The sequence below is a fragment of the Marmota monax genome, unplaced genomic scaffold (assembly GCF_021218885.2).
Source record: "Marmota monax isolate L192 unplaced genomic scaffold, Marmota_monax_Labrador192_F-V1.1 WCK01_AAM20220418_F8-fsc00022, whole genome shotgun sequence".
Taxonomy (NCBI): domain Eukaryota; kingdom Metazoa; phylum Chordata; class Mammalia; order Rodentia; family Sciuridae; genus Marmota; species Marmota monax.
In genome coordinates, this window is record NW_026695215.1 from 25177850 (window position 1) to 25192938 (window position 15089).

The following is a 15089-nucleotide window of genomic DNA, read 5'->3' on the forward strand; positions in this document are numbered from 1 at the left end:
ACCCAAAGTCCCTGGAAAGTCAGGGCCTAGGGTCCAGAATAGAACCAGGAAGCCTCCTGAGTCTATCCTAGGGCTTTGCAATTCCAGCAGTTGGATCCCCTCCCCAACCCTTGACACCCCCACTCCCTAGTCTGTGTGCTAGGGCTGCCACTAGGAGTAGGCCTTGTCAGTTTTACAGTTTTCTTTCAAGGATTGTCCTCCAGGCTGGTCACTGGAGCTGGGAGGTTTGTTCTTCCTTGGTGCTTCCTAATAAGTGTTTAGTCCTCAGCTTTTTGGGTTTGTTGGGGATGACTGAGTTGCATGATCTTCTGCTTGCTATCAGTTTATTTTCCATTTGGAAAGTTGTTTGCATTTGCAGGGTTGGGGTCCTCTGGTGCCTCTCCTGTGATTCCTTGTTCATTGGGCACTTAATGAGCCAGGTACAGCCAAGGCCTCTTGCATGTGCTGCCCTATTCACTTCTTATCTCATCAGAATGAGTGGGTAAAGTTACTGCTCCAGTTCACAGGTGAGACACCTTGGGCTAAGTCATGCTAGCTCCTCTGAACAAGTTTAACCAAGCTAGAAACTGCAGGTAGTAGAGAACTGCCTGACAGGTTTTCCTCATTCTAGGAGGGCACTGCTATCTGCCTCTTGGGAGTGGTTAATATCTACCAACTAGGGGAGATCCCATATTTTTCTTATTGTTATTAGGAAAATATGTTGGATGAGCTATCTTGTTCTTCAATCCTAGCTTAGAAATGGAGTATGGACACATTTGCTTCCCAAAGCCTCAAATCTGGGACAAAGTCATGTGGGTTGGGAGAAGCCAGCATGACAGGATGAGGCATGGGTGGGTGAATAGCTCAGCAGGGCTCAAGGCAACTGATTGTTCCCAGACTACCTCCAGGTACACATGTGAGCTGTTTTTACAACTCTACCCACTGGGCATACCTCCACAGGGGAGGTAAATAGGGGACAGGATATGGGATCTGGAGTCAGAGAACTCGGTTTGAACTCCAGCTTTGTGACCCCAGCAAAGTACCTACTCTTCCCAAGTCTCCATTTCTTCAGTCCTGAACACCCCCACAAGCAGGCTCTGAGGACCCCATGGATAATGAAGATGAGCTTTTGCTACCCCCTGAAGTGATCCTTAATCCTATAATCATTCTTGGTTGAGATCAGGGCTCTTTGCTTGCTTATCATTAGCCACCTTTGAGATTCTGAACGAATGTGTGGGCTTTTCTCTGTTCATAAGCCCTCATCAAACATACCACATGAGGCTTCTCTAACAAGGAAGACCAGAACTTGGGTGTTTGTTTTGTTGTGATTTTATACACATGCGTACGTACGAACATATATATATAACATAAAATTGACCATATTAACAACTTTAAGTGTACAGCTCAATTTCATTAAGTATATTCACATCATTGTGCAACCATCACATTCATCTCCAGAAGTTGTTCAGTGGTTAGGTTTTTCCCAAGATAGGAAGGGAAGCTGAGGAGTGTGTTCCTGCCCTTTTTGCTGAAGCCTTGCCTGTCACTGGGATTCCCTGGCTGGCCAGGCTATCTCAGCCCCTCAGGGAATCCCAGGAGCACTACCATACCCCATAAACTATGAGTCCAGTAGTCCCCTGCCCCCCCAGTTCTGTCCCCTTTCCATTCTTCCAATAACCCAGGGTTGTTCCACTTCAGCACTGTTCATATTTGGGGCCAGATAATTCTTTGCTGTGGAGGCTGGCCACTTAGGATGTTAAATAGCATCCTTGGCGTTTACCCTCTAGATACCAGTAGCATCCCACTCCAACATTCATGATGACCAAAAATTGTCAGATGTCCCCAACTGAGTATCACTCACTGCAATACTTCGTGCCTCAGAAGTGAGCCCAGAATGGAAGCTGACCTAGCAGTGAGAGTGGTAATAAGGTAGGATTGTCTTGGGGTGCCAGTGGGTGGGGGGGATGAGAAGAGCAAGGAGAGGAGAGAGGAGTACTCCGCAGGGGGAAATGAGGAAGGGCATTCTTGCAGCCCTGTTGAGGACTCTGCTCAATTGGGCCGAATCTGGGCTCCTGCCAGCAGCTGTGGCCAAGATTTCCTAGCCTGTATTTCTAACAGAAGCCCATTTTATAGGAATGTTGTACCCTTAAAATTGGAGCATGTTCTCTCCCTTCCTACCTCAAGGCTTCCCTGGCTCAGAGATGGTATCTGATGAGAGGTTTGGTGGCTGATGAGCATGACTTGACTTCTCAGAGCCCTGAGCTCTGCATCCAGTTAGGAGCTCAGGAGTCTGATGACCCTTAGCCAGCTTCAGCTCTGTATAGACAGTGGGCCCTGGCACTGAAGTGCTCCTGAGGATTTGGGGGTTCTAGGAAGTCTGTGGTACCAGCTGTGGGTTGTTGAATTCCTGACCATTGCCAGAGAGGCAGACCCCTCTTGCATCCTCTGCTTTGTACAACCGTAGAGCTGACTAAGCCCTGTGAGTCTCTGACACTTTTTGCACCCTGGAAAACCCCCTGCCCACGACCCTGACTGGTGTGTTTCAGCTCTCAGATCCTGGAATGAAGGCTGTCCTTGAGCCCACTCTGAACAGAGCTCTGTTCACTGCAGAGCTATTTTCAACCTCTGGTTGAAATTCACAGCTTATTTTTAGGCACATTTCATGTTGAAAAGCAAAAGCCATTTCCCAGCCATTCAGAATGAAAATAATGGGTTCCATTTTCCCTCTATTCTTGGCTGAGTTGTGCATGAGGAGAGATTTCAAGGCTGTGGCTAGGGAACTTTCTCTGCTTGGAAGGTTTCAGATGAAGGATTCTAGGCCATGCTGTGGGCTGAGTGGGCAGGAAGCTCCTTGTTATGCCCTGTGACATGGTATAAGGCTACAGGAAGGTTGGAAGGGCCACCTGTGGTAGATGAGTGCCTTCCTGTGGTATTTGGGTCTGGGGAAGGGGCAGAGACCCTAGGGGGCTGTCTGCTGCCAGTGCTTGTGCTGATATTTTCATGGGTCAATTCTTAGCCCTGCTCTCTGCCCTAACCCTGACCTTCTCTCTCTGCTTATCCACCCTCCTGCTGTCTGTACTTGAGGCAAGTCTCTGAGGGAGAAGGACCCTGTGTCTTGTCTGACCCTGACTTCAGCATCTGCCACACCCCTAAACCTCAGCCTCCGTGGCATAGGTTTTTGCCCCAGCCACAGAAGCACTTTTAAACCACTTTTAAATAGCAAAGATGCATTTATTTGGATTAACTCTTATTTTTGCCTCCCCTTGAAATATCTGAGACTCATTATGCAATTGAGAAGGAAGGTGGAGTTGGGTGGGGTGGGGTGGGAGGGGAAGAACACAGAGTTCTAGGTAATTCAATGAAATTCAAAACAAAACAAAACCACTTCCTGAGTTCTCCCGGTTGGCTGCTCTCCTGTTTAGACATTAACCTTGAGCTCTGGGGCAGAGGGCTTTTCTCTGCTCACCTCTCAAGATCCCACCTGTGGTTGAGAGCTTGGGTTCTGGCTTCCGACCTACCTGTGATTGAATCCTGCCCTTGCCTCGTTTGGGCTGTGACCTGAGGTGAATGGTTGGATCTCCCTGAGACTCCGTTTCCTGTTCTATCATATGGGGAGATGCTAGGCCCTCCCTCCTTCATGAGATTTTGTGGGTGGTATGCCAAGCAGCACTTGGCACTGTGCCTAGCACACAGCAAGTGCTCACCAGGCTGTAGCTATTTTTAAAATGTTTCTCTTGCCTCTTCTGTCCCAGTGAGAGCCAGCCAGGGTGATTGTGTGTTCAAAACCTGCTAAAGTATGGGACAGTGGGCAGGGGTGAGGCGGTGCTGACGGCAGTCATTTTCCATGCTGACTCCCCTTTGCAGGTCACCCTTGTGACAGTCAGGTAGGTTTTTAGACCTTGCAGGCATTAGTTTTGTTTTCTAATGACAGAAGCAAATCCTCTGTGCTCCCAAACAAGACAGCAATACTCTGAGTGGAAACAGACCTGTTTTCTTCCCCACTGCTTCCTCTTTCCTGACTCCTTGGGGCAAGATGCCTTGGAACTCTGGAGCCTCAGTGTTAGAATGGTCCCCTGAAAGAAGGGTGGCTCAGCCAAGAATATCTGACCTGAACCTGAGGCCATCTCTCTGAGAATGCCGTATTTCCTTTTCCTTTTACCTCCGGTTTTAAGAGCAAAACCCCAGTCACCTTCCATACCCACATCTTGGCTCCCATGTTTCTTTTGGGGGGCAGTGCCATGGGGGTAGGTTTCACTTATTGGCCCTAGAGCCCTAGTCCCTGGCTCAGAGATTGTCAGTATTAGAGCTTTCCCTATGCTGAGAATCTGGGAGTCTTGGGTGCCTGTGGTGGTCCCTTGAGACCTGGGTTCTTGGATCATACCTATAATTCCAGTGACTCGGAGGCTGAGGCAGGAGGATTGCAAGTTCACAAGCCTCAGCAATTTAGCAAGGCCCTAAGCAACTTAGTAAGATCCTGTCTTAGAATTTAAAAAAGGTTGAGGATGTAGTTCAGTGGTAAAGTAAAGTGCCCCTGGGTTCAGTCCCCAGTATCAGGAGGGGAAAAAAAGAAAAAAAGACCTGGGTTCTCACCCTGGACACCTTGCACCCCGCCTGAGGAATCAAAGATTAGTAGGCAGGGAGAGAAGGGACTCACTTCCACCTGCCTCATGGAGTTTGTCTTAGTCTGTTCAGACTGCTATAACAAAATGTCATAGACTAGGTAGCTTATAAATAATAGAAATTTCTCTCCCTTCTGGAGGCTGGGAGGTCCAAGGAAGGCACCAAGAGATTTGGTGTCTGGTAAGGACCTGTTTTCTGTTGCAGAGATGGCTCCTTCTCTATGTGTCCTCACATGGCAGAAAGGGCTAGATAGATCTCGGGTCTTTTTTTTATAAGGGTACTCATCTCTGTTAGGAGGGCTTTTTTCCTTATAATCTAATTACCTTCCAAAGGCTCACCTCTTAATACCGTCGCCTTGGGGATTAGGATTTCAACATATTAATTTTGTGGGTGACACAGATATTCAGATTATGGCAGATTTGCTTTCTCTTCTGGCAACATGAAAGACTTAGGTCTCTTTTTAAGAACACAAATTTCTGGGTTGGCATTTATTTTCAGTAGTAGAGAAAAGTGTGGATTCAAGGGTATGCTTAGCAGGAGGGGTGTTGTGGGTGTTTGGAGCATGAGTGAACCTCATATTTTTGTGTCTTAGAAAGTAACCTCTTCCTTCTCTCTTGACCCCAATTCTGGCTCCTAATTTTTTAAAGGGAACTCTTGGCTTTCTGCCTGCTCTCAATGAGTCAGAAGATACCTAGGCTATTAGTTATACAACTTGGAAACTGGTTGGTTTCACGGGACCTAAACCCCTAACACATAGAGCTGCCCCAGCTTCTGAGTACAGGATATCTTTGAGGGCCAAGATATACCTCTTAATGAGGCTCACACCCTCTGGCTGAATAGCTGGCTTTGTCCATAGTATCCCTCATCTGTGTGATTGAGAGTGTGGTAAGACTAGGAGAAAGAAGACCCTTTCCTGAGGGGTGCCATTCAACCTGCTTTGGCTATTGTGGGCCCTTGCAGGGTCCAGGTATTGTGGGCTGAGTTGGTGATAACAAGGCCTTTGTTTTCATGTTTCCTGGGACTTATCAAGGTGGCACATCTCTTGTGTGGCTCCTGGGGGAATATTCATTCCTGCCCCCTGAGCCATGCAGAGGAAGGATGTGTGGGCTCAGAGTCTCCTGCTGGTGAGTGACCTGGGTTCCAAACAAGCACAGGCCCCTGGATTCAGTGCAGCAAAACTAAGAGACCTTTGACTGAAAAAGAGCAAGAGCAAAAGGAACACAATATCCTCTCAGTGAGCAAAAGGAACACGATATCCTCAGCCTTTGGTCACATCCCCAAGCCTTCCTCAGAGTGTGTGTTGTATGAGTATGCAAGCTTACCAGGAGACTCCTGCGTTGCTGCCTCAGGAGCCCTTGGTGTCTACATTCCCGCCGCTCTTGGTCAAGTTTGACACTCTGGTGCCCATCCTTATCATTCCCCCTGTAGACCCTGTGATGTCTATTATGTGGGGCATCTCCACATTATGTGGGATGTCCTTGGGCTGGGCACAGTGCAGGCAACGTCAGGTACCTTCCTGGGAAGAGAATAAGAATCTTACAAGGATGGCTGCTCTGGAAAGGATTCTCAGGCAGCCTCACAAGGAATGTGGAAGAGACTGGAATCTTGTGGTCCTGAAAACCACCTTAAGAACTTGGTTGACATTAAAAGCTGCACTATTTGTGTAGTATGCTGCTTCTGCTATGTTGGTCTGAGCAGAGAGGTTAGACCAGCCCGATGTAACCTCAGACAGGTTGTCTTGATTCTCTGCGCCTGATTTCTCCCCGGCAGCTTGTATCACACCCTCTGGGCATTTTCCATTTCACGGGCTCACTCTAATTGATCATACTGCAGAGGGGTAGGCATTGGAGCCTTTGCTGACTTTAGGTGATGAGGCCCTCAGGTTAAGATGTCTCATTTCACACCTTTACCTGATGGAAGTCATGGAGAGTTCTCTGGGGTCCTTAGTTTCAGTGAGTAGAGAGGATACTAAAAATACAGAAGATTGAATATTTGTTACTCGACTGCCATTTTTTAGAAAGTTTCCTACTTGAAACAGAGCATCTTTGGACAGTGGCTGGTGGGTGTCACAGCTGTGCACTATCCAGGAGCACCAAAGATTCCAGTGCTCCTGTCAGAGGAACCTCCTAGGCCCAGGACAAAATTCTAACTCCTTTTCCTTCCAGAGACCACAGGTGACTTTATTGCCAGGCACATGTTAAATAATTATTCTGTTTCCTGCAAGGAAGGGTAGCATTTGACAATTATGAGCATGACTTTGCAGGAATTCCATCAGGAGATGTTAGCTGAGTTTCCCAGGCTGTGTTGATAGAGAGACAGGCCCTTTAACATTTGACATTTGTCTTTGTAAGCCTCTCACAGTGGTTCCTGTGATGAGTGGACCTCATTGTGCATCAGAATCATCGTGAGGGCTTGTTAAAACATAGCTGGTAAAGTGTGGTTGATTGTGACTATGGCATCCTGGGCAGGCCCAGATGGAGGGAAGAAGAAAACTTTTCATCTTGGAAGTTTCTATGTCTAGTTGGGGCTATGACTTGGGAGAGGCAATTGAGAATCAATTATTCCCCTCAATTCATTCTAATGAAAAAGGGGTGTAGAGGAAAAGGGATGTGGCCTTGGTTCTAATCTCAGTATTGTTAAAAGAAATCCGAGAGGGTGATGTAGCTCTGAGGTAGAGTGCTAGGAAGGAAGGAAGGAAAAGGGTTGGATGGATGAATCCCAGTGTTGTCTTGTGAGCCCTTTAAATGCCAGCAGAAGAAATCAGTAAGAAGGAAGATGAGACTTGCTGTGGGCCTTTGCCAGGCCTGGCTTCCTGTCCCAGCTCTTGACCTTCCTGTTATTTATGCTGCCATTAATCCAGTCACTTGTTCTTGAACTCACATTCTCTGCCCCCCTGCCTCCTGCATTGTCTTCAGTGTCTCTTTTTGCTTTCTTGGTGTACTTGCCTCCCACCTCTCACCTGTACATGTGGGTGCCTCAGCCAGCTTCTATCCTGTAGAATGCCTGCTGGCTTTAGGGAAGCTGATGGGTGTGAATATCTGACATCTGAGCCGGAGGTGGCCTGAGTGTTTGTGATGCAACATTGAAACCCCTAGGTGAAGGTCTTGTTTGCTGAGCTTTTGGGGGAAGTATCTCCAGGTAGCAAGAAAAGGGACAAGCCCTGTAACAGCAATGACAGTAGAAGTGACAAAGATGGGACGGAAGCCAGAATTTCCTTCTCCAAGTTGCCCCCTTTGAGGGGCTGATAGTAATTTCCTGTAAAACTAAAAAATTCCCATCTATTCCACAAGCAAATAGGTCCCCCTTCAGAGGAGAGTAGCCTGATGCCAAGAAGGGAAGTTCTCTTTTATGACATAAAGCAACAGCAAGTGGGCATGGAATATTAAAATAGTCACCATGTTATGAAGATGGAAGATCCTGACTCCAAAATTTATATTTATTTATTTTTATGTGGTGCTGAAGATTGAACCCAGGGCCTTGCCATGTGCTAGGTGAGTGCTCTACCGCTGAGCCACAACCCCAACCCCATCCAAAATTTAGATGCAGCATAGAGGCTCTTGGTCCAGCTCTGCATGTATCAGGATGTACCTGGTGCATAAATCTGGCCCACATCCTCTCTGAGAGCTCCATTATTTCTTTCAAGAGTCCCAGAACATTCTGGGGTCTTCCTTTCTCCCTGGCAGTCAAAGCCGGGGTTCAGGGTTGTTGGCAATTCCACATTGTGTGTGGGGAAATGAGTCTGAATCACAGGACAGAAGACACTGCAGCCTTAACATTGTGATGCTTTATTATAAGGCACACATGGCCCTGGAGCACCTGTCATTTCAGCCACTGGGGCCACTACTGTGACATTGCCATTTTGCTGATGGTGATGACAAACCATCTACAGCCCCATCAGACCACGCTGACAAGTCACCTGACCACATGAGAGCCAAAGAGGCCATAAGAAGAATCTTGTGCCAACTGTGATTTACAGAGCAGAGAAGGTAGACAGGAACTGAGGCTTCAGACATTTGAGGATCTTTCTTTTTTCTTTAATTTTGGTTCCATTTTATTTTATTGTCAAACCCAGAAACTTGAAAGTGGAAGAAATAAGCCCTGTGTAGCAATAACCCCTGTCGCTGGAGTCTGAGTGTATTTCTTTGAGCCACTGCCCCCATCCCAGCATAATTGCACTCATCTCTTCAGTCCCTCTCCACATGGCACCTCATCCATGCAGCTTTCCCTGGGAGGCCAGCAGGTTGTCAGTTGTTCCTGCTCTGCTTTCCCAGAGCAGTCTTCTTCCTGGAGCAGCCCCCTCTCCCGCTGTCAGTTACTTGCAGGCCTTACTAGTCTTCCTGGAGTTCTGGGACCTTATTCTCCCCATGGTCCCAGCACGTGCCTGATACGTAGAATGCTCAGGAAATCAGATAAGAGGACACATGCTTGAGGTCTGTGGGCAGCGTGGGTTGAATGTGCAAGGCTAGAGGCAGGCTGTGACTCTTTCCTTTTAGTATTTTTGATGATCCCAGACTAAATGAAGGAAGCCACTTTCTGACCTCATTTGTCAGTTTGGTGGCAGATGGTGTGGGGTGATATGGGCAGTGTGTCCAGGCCACAAAGAGTGGTAGGATCTACATGTCTACATGTAGATCTACATGGACTAGAAATTCAGAACTTCTTTTCACTTTAAGTGAGAGAAGAAAAAAAAAAAAACAAAACCTTTGTGGTTTATATTTTCCAGATTGGATAGCAGAGTTGCCCATGTGGTGTAAGGGTGTTGAATAATGTTCATGTTTATGTTCTTATTGGTTACCATGGAAAAAATCAGAATAGATGGTTTCCATGGAGATTATCTTACAATTAGTTTCTTTGAAGGTCCAGACATTGCTAGAGTTCACTTAATACTGTCAGTGCCATCAGGGGCTCTGTGGCAATGCCAGAGGCTGGTCGGAATATTCCGTGGACTTAGACAAAGTCATCTGCCTCTCATGCTTGCAAATCCCAGGATACCCGAGAGGTAGTGATCCTGTGGCTTAGCTTCCTGTTGGGGTCTCCCTGGCCTGGCCTTAGCTCTGTAGCTTGTTCCAGTCACTAGGAAACATTTTTTTATTAAACAAAACACCTTTGTATTATGGAAAATTTCAAGCTAGCACAAAAAGTGGAGAGGATAACATAACAACCCTCATGTATTCCTTCAACATTTTGCCAATCTTATTTCATCTCTCTCTTCCCCACATTTTTAGAAGAGTTAAAAGTATTTTTTAAATTTTAGACTTATCATTTTACCCTAAATAAGGATTTTTCTTGGTTATATAACTGTAATGCTCTTATCACACCCAACAAAATTAACAATTCCTTCACATGAAATCCTAGTACATATGCACATTTTTATGTATTGTGTCAAGAATGTTGTTTTGTGCTTTTTGTTCAAATAAGGGTATGGGAATCAGAATACCCAAGTAGGGGATTCTTATCATCTCCCTGTCTTCCTGCCCATGGTGTGTGGACAAATTAAGAGTCTTTGACCAGCATCTTTAGTTGGGGGGACAGGAAGAACTTTTGAGCTCACCTCAATCTCCCTGTCCTCAGAGTTCTGTGCCAAAAACTGCTTATTGCTTCCTAGAGATAGGTCGCAGCAGGTGGGCCAGCTGCTGCTAGCCATTTTGGGGCAGGCATCCACTGGGGGGCGCTGGCCCTCTTTGAAGCCTGAAGAGGAGGGAGGGAGAGAGATGATGTAACCCTGGTTCACAGCAGCTGTCTGCTACTTTTTCCTGGAAAGGAGAGGCTGTGAGACCCTGTGGGATGCAGCCTCTTCCTTTGACTCCTCCCTGAGAAGCATGGGGCCACTGTCAAAAGGTTCTGGCCAATCCAAGGCCATCTGCCTCTGTGGGTTGGTCAGAGACAGTTCTGGGTCTGCCTTGGCCTTGTCCTGTGATGATGCACAAAATATGAATTACCAAGCTTGGGAATACGCCCGGGGTATGGTCAGTAGCTCTAACACTCTCCATTGAACTCAGTGCAAGGAGAGTTTAAAATAGCCAGCCTTTGTTCCCAAGGTTTTAAAAATTCAACTCCAGTAGTTACAATGAGCTGTCTTCAAGTGGATCTATAAATAAACTGCTACTGTTCCTCTTTGTCACCAAGAGCTTCAGCGTCTTCCCGAGACGTCGCTCTGCCGCTCATCTTCATTACATGCCTCCCATCTGTGGGGCAGCTGCAGCCATCAGCAAACTGGGCTGACATACGAAATTTGTAAAGACAGCAATGCGTTCCCTTTTTAAAATCTGCAGTTCCCCAAAATTAACTACACAGGGAAAGATAGTAACCTTCCATTGGAGAAACCTGGCAGAGCGGGCAGTGTCCTTATTGATTAAGGTTAACATCACCAGTATTAAGTCCTGTTTGCATGAACTCTGTGATGTGCACATTTTTGTGGTGTCAAAAATCTTGAAACATGACACCTTAGACAGGCCCAAATTGTCATTGACATTTGACAAAATAACTGATCAATATTCTTCAAAAGTATCAAAGTCATGAAAGACAAAGGAGGACTAAGGAACTGACAGAGTACAGTAGGCCACATATATAATAAAATGAGATGTGAAGTCCTAAATAGGATTCTGGCACATCAGGATCCACGGACATTAGTAGGAAAACTGGTGAAGCTCAAAGGGGGTCCTTAGTTAGGTTAATGGTATTTCCCAGTGTTAATTTTGTGGTCTGATCATTGTCCTATTGTTATGTAAGATGTTAACACTGGGGAAGAGGGATATGGAAATTCTCTGTACTATTTTTTGCAACTTTTCTCCAAGTCTAAAATTAGTTCAAAGCAGTTTAAAGAAAGGGAGGGGGGAGCTACAGTCAACATTTGGGCTTTATCAGAATCCTTCATCTTCCCTCCTCCCTGGGCACATTGGTTCAGATATTTGTGTTGCGATAGTGGGCATTTCTGTCTCCAGGTAGAGGGTAGGTAACCCTGAGATAGTCATCAATAGCTGTAGTGGGCCCTCAGGAATAGGAATATTCACAGAACTGAACTGAACCAAACAAGAGCTGCCCTAAAGGGAGCCTGGGTAGTTATTTTCCAAGGGAGTGCTCTTACCCAGGGGTTGGTCACCAGCATGGGGCCCACAGGGTATGGCTTTCTGCTTGTCTATATTGTCATTTCTGAGGATGCTCCAGAGGTACATTTGCTCCAGAAGTCTAAGGAAGACTAGGTAAGAGTATGGGTAACCCCCCACCATGGTCCTGTCTCTTCCTAATGCTTCTTGGGGCTAGGTGGGGTCCTAGGCTTTACTGTCCCGCCCTACTTCTGTATTCTCAAAATCTCTTGCTCAGTTTTGCTGCAACCCGTGTGTGTTTCTGGCTTTGACAGTTATGGTGACCTGGGAAGCTTTACCCCTAAAAGGCTGGATGGTGTTCTTCTATCCCCTGAACCCCTCCAGGGAAGAAGTCCAGAGACCTCTGTGCCAAGGAGTGTCTTAGTTGCATGATCATGGCTGTTTTCTCTTTCACAGTCTCTCCTGGCCTTCCCTCCCTCTCCATTTCGTCTTGCTCCTTTCTGTGGTTTCCCTCACCTGGATGTGACATTTCAGTAAGGCAGACCTCCCAGCTCTACTTTTTTCCCTGGGGGTGGGGGATGTGGACACTGAGTAACTTTCTGTTTCCTGCCTGCCAGGGCATTCCTTTCATTCTTGTGAAGACTATCCCCCCCCTCACTCCCCCCCCAACTCCTGTATGTGGGGAAGTTCTTGGAATCCTTGCAGTTTGGTGGGGGTTGAGCCCAGGTGTGACTGTCCCAGCCCTGGGGCAGAGGTCTGGGCTTTGCTGTGGGCCAGGGTGAGGAGAGAGTGGTTTGTCCCTTTAGCATTCTCCCATATTTGTCCAGAGACCTGTGAGCAGCACAGATATAATAGAACCACAGAGGCATCTGTGGTTCCTGCCTAAGGGGACTGAGATGACAAAGTGCACCATGCTTGCTGCTTGTGGCCCTGTGGCCCTGGAGGCACTGGATCCAGTGTTAGTTAAAATGGTGGATTCCTCATTTTCCATTTTAAGGATGCCCTGTCAGTTTCCCATTGCTGACGGCTTTGGGTCAAGGGATGGTCCTGAGACTTATCTGTGGTTATGGAACATCTGTCTCAGTTTGGAGGCTGCTGTGCTGGCCTCAGGTCCTTTTTTGTGTGTCCCTAAGCTTTCATAGATAATCCAGTACCCTGCCCTCCTCTGAGTCTGTCATGGGGAACACGGAAAGGTGCTCTGTGAGTTCAAGCCTCTATATAAAAGCCAGCAGCCATAACCAAATCCTATGGTCATGCTCTGGCTGGCTTGGGAGAACATTGGCCAGACTGCTAAACAATTAGGTGATTTTATGAAACCAGAATCCTTCTTTGGTTCAGGGCTATGTTTAGAACCAAAATTTTCCTCTCTAGTTGAATTCCAGACTAGAACCTTAAATTGTAGGGCAAATAAGACTGTAGTGTATCTAGTCTGCAAATATGTGCCGTGAATACAGTACAGGTTTCTTTTGAACTTAGATTTGAGAAAACATCCCTGCCTTTTCCTCTTGAGAAGTTGGACATGAGGCCAAGCCCAAGTGAGCACTGTCCTTTGCCTACTTCCCTCCCCAGGGCCAGGTTTAGCAAATATGGAAGCAGGCAGACATGGATGCCTGTTAACTTTTCATATAGTCACAGCAAGGACCTGAGGTCAGGACTAAGAAACACCTGTGCCTGTGGTGCTTTGTGCTGACTTAGTAGACCCCACAGTAAGCAGTCTAGTGAAAGATTAAACTGAAAAGACTTGATCCTGGTTTTGTGTGTTTTTATGCACACATGTGTCTTTTCCTTCCAGTTTTGCACTCAGCCCTGCTTTGGAAACAAAGTGACATGCTTTGATGTTTTAAGTGGGCAGTGGCCAGACAGGCTGTCTGCCTGGGTTTGTGCAAGAAGAGTAGTAGTGAGAGAGCCCAGCTCTTGACCCCAGGTCACTTTTCTCTCCCTCTCTGGCCATGAATCGGTTCCTGAACACTTACGTCCATTACGGAATTTCAGTTTCAGGAGTAGGCAGGGAATATTTCAAGGTCCAGGATTACAGATTAAAAGAAAAGTGGATTCTCTGAGATCTGCTCTTATTAAAGTAGATCAATGATGAAAGTAGCCAAATCTACAACAACAACAAAAAATTTCCACCTTGAACAAGTGTTAATCATTATTTATTCTACCCAGCAGAGGGGGGTGTTCTGTCAGGTCACCTTACAACAGATTGGGCGAACTCTAGCTACTCCTGGCTGCTAGCCCGCTATGCAGATCTTGTTCCCAAGATCTTGCTCCCATGTCCAGCTATGCATAGATCCCTAAGTGGCTGATGACTGGGTAGCCACTGCTTTGGAAGCCCTACCTAGGGATGTCTGCTGCTTTCTTAGGGTTTCCCAGAGAGATTATGACTTTGGGAATAGACCTGCACTGAAATGAGAGTCTCTGTCTTTCTGCATTTGGCCCCACAAGGGTCTTCAGCCTGGAGAAACAGTGATTTTCACCTTGATATAGTCAATGATGAGTAGCATCAAGTGTGTCATGTGATGGGTAGTTGGGCTCCTAGAGGCATTGCAATTGCAACTATACATCTCTAGTTTGTTGTTGTTGTTTTGGTTTTGGAAAGCTTTATAATTTACAAATAGTAACATTCACCATTGAAAACATGAACAGTTCTATGAGTTTTGACAAAAAGATAATCACATAACAACCACTACAATCAAGATGTAGAATATTTCCATCATCCCAAACAGTTGCCTTGCTCCGCTTTGTACATAGTCCACTCCCAAGCAACCCTTACTTTGCTTTCTGTCACTATAAATTAGTTTGTATTTTTTAGAATTTATTGTAAATGGAATTATGTAGTAATATATTCATTTTAGTCTGGTTTTTTTTGGCTGTATTGTGAATGACTCATGTTGTTGAATGTATCAGTAGTTCTTTCCTTTTTATTGCTTAGTAGTTCTCCATTGAATGGATGTGCCACAATTTTTTTTTTTTTTTATCTATCTGTTGATGAATATTAGGTTATTTTCTAATTTGGGCTATCACAAATAAAGCTGCTCCAGGCTGGGGTTGTGGCTCAGCGGTAGAGCACTCCCTTTGCATATGCGGGGGGCCCTGGGTTTGATCCTCAGCATCACATTAAATAAATAAATAAATAAATAAATAAATAAATAAATAAATAAATAAAGGTATTGTGTCCAACTACAACCAAAAAAATACATATATATTAAAAAAAAAAAAGCTGCTCTGAACCTTCATATACATATTCTTTATGGACATATGCTTCTATTTTTTTATGGGAAATCTCTAGGAATGGAATGTATAATAGGTATATTCTAATCTTTAAAATAACTGCCAAACTTTTTCAAAGTTGAAATAAATAAAAACAAAATTAGAGGAAACGTACTACCTGATACCAAGACTTGGTTTAAAGCTGGAGTAATCAAAACTGTGGTATTGGTGAAAGAT

The 15089-nt window shown here is 45.8% G+C and overlaps 2 protein-coding genes across 5 annotated transcripts in view; one reads left to right on the top strand and one right to left on the bottom strand.

The window, feature by feature from the left end:
• Glyctk (glycerate kinase) overlaps nt 1–15089 on the bottom strand; it is a 264580-nt gene that overhangs the window by 171618 nt on the left and 77873 nt on the right. The window lies entirely within an intron of this gene.
• Nucleotides 1–15089, top strand: part of Poc1a (POC1 centriolar protein A) — a 71347-nt gene that overhangs the window by 30819 nt on the left and 25439 nt on the right. The window lies entirely within an intron of this gene.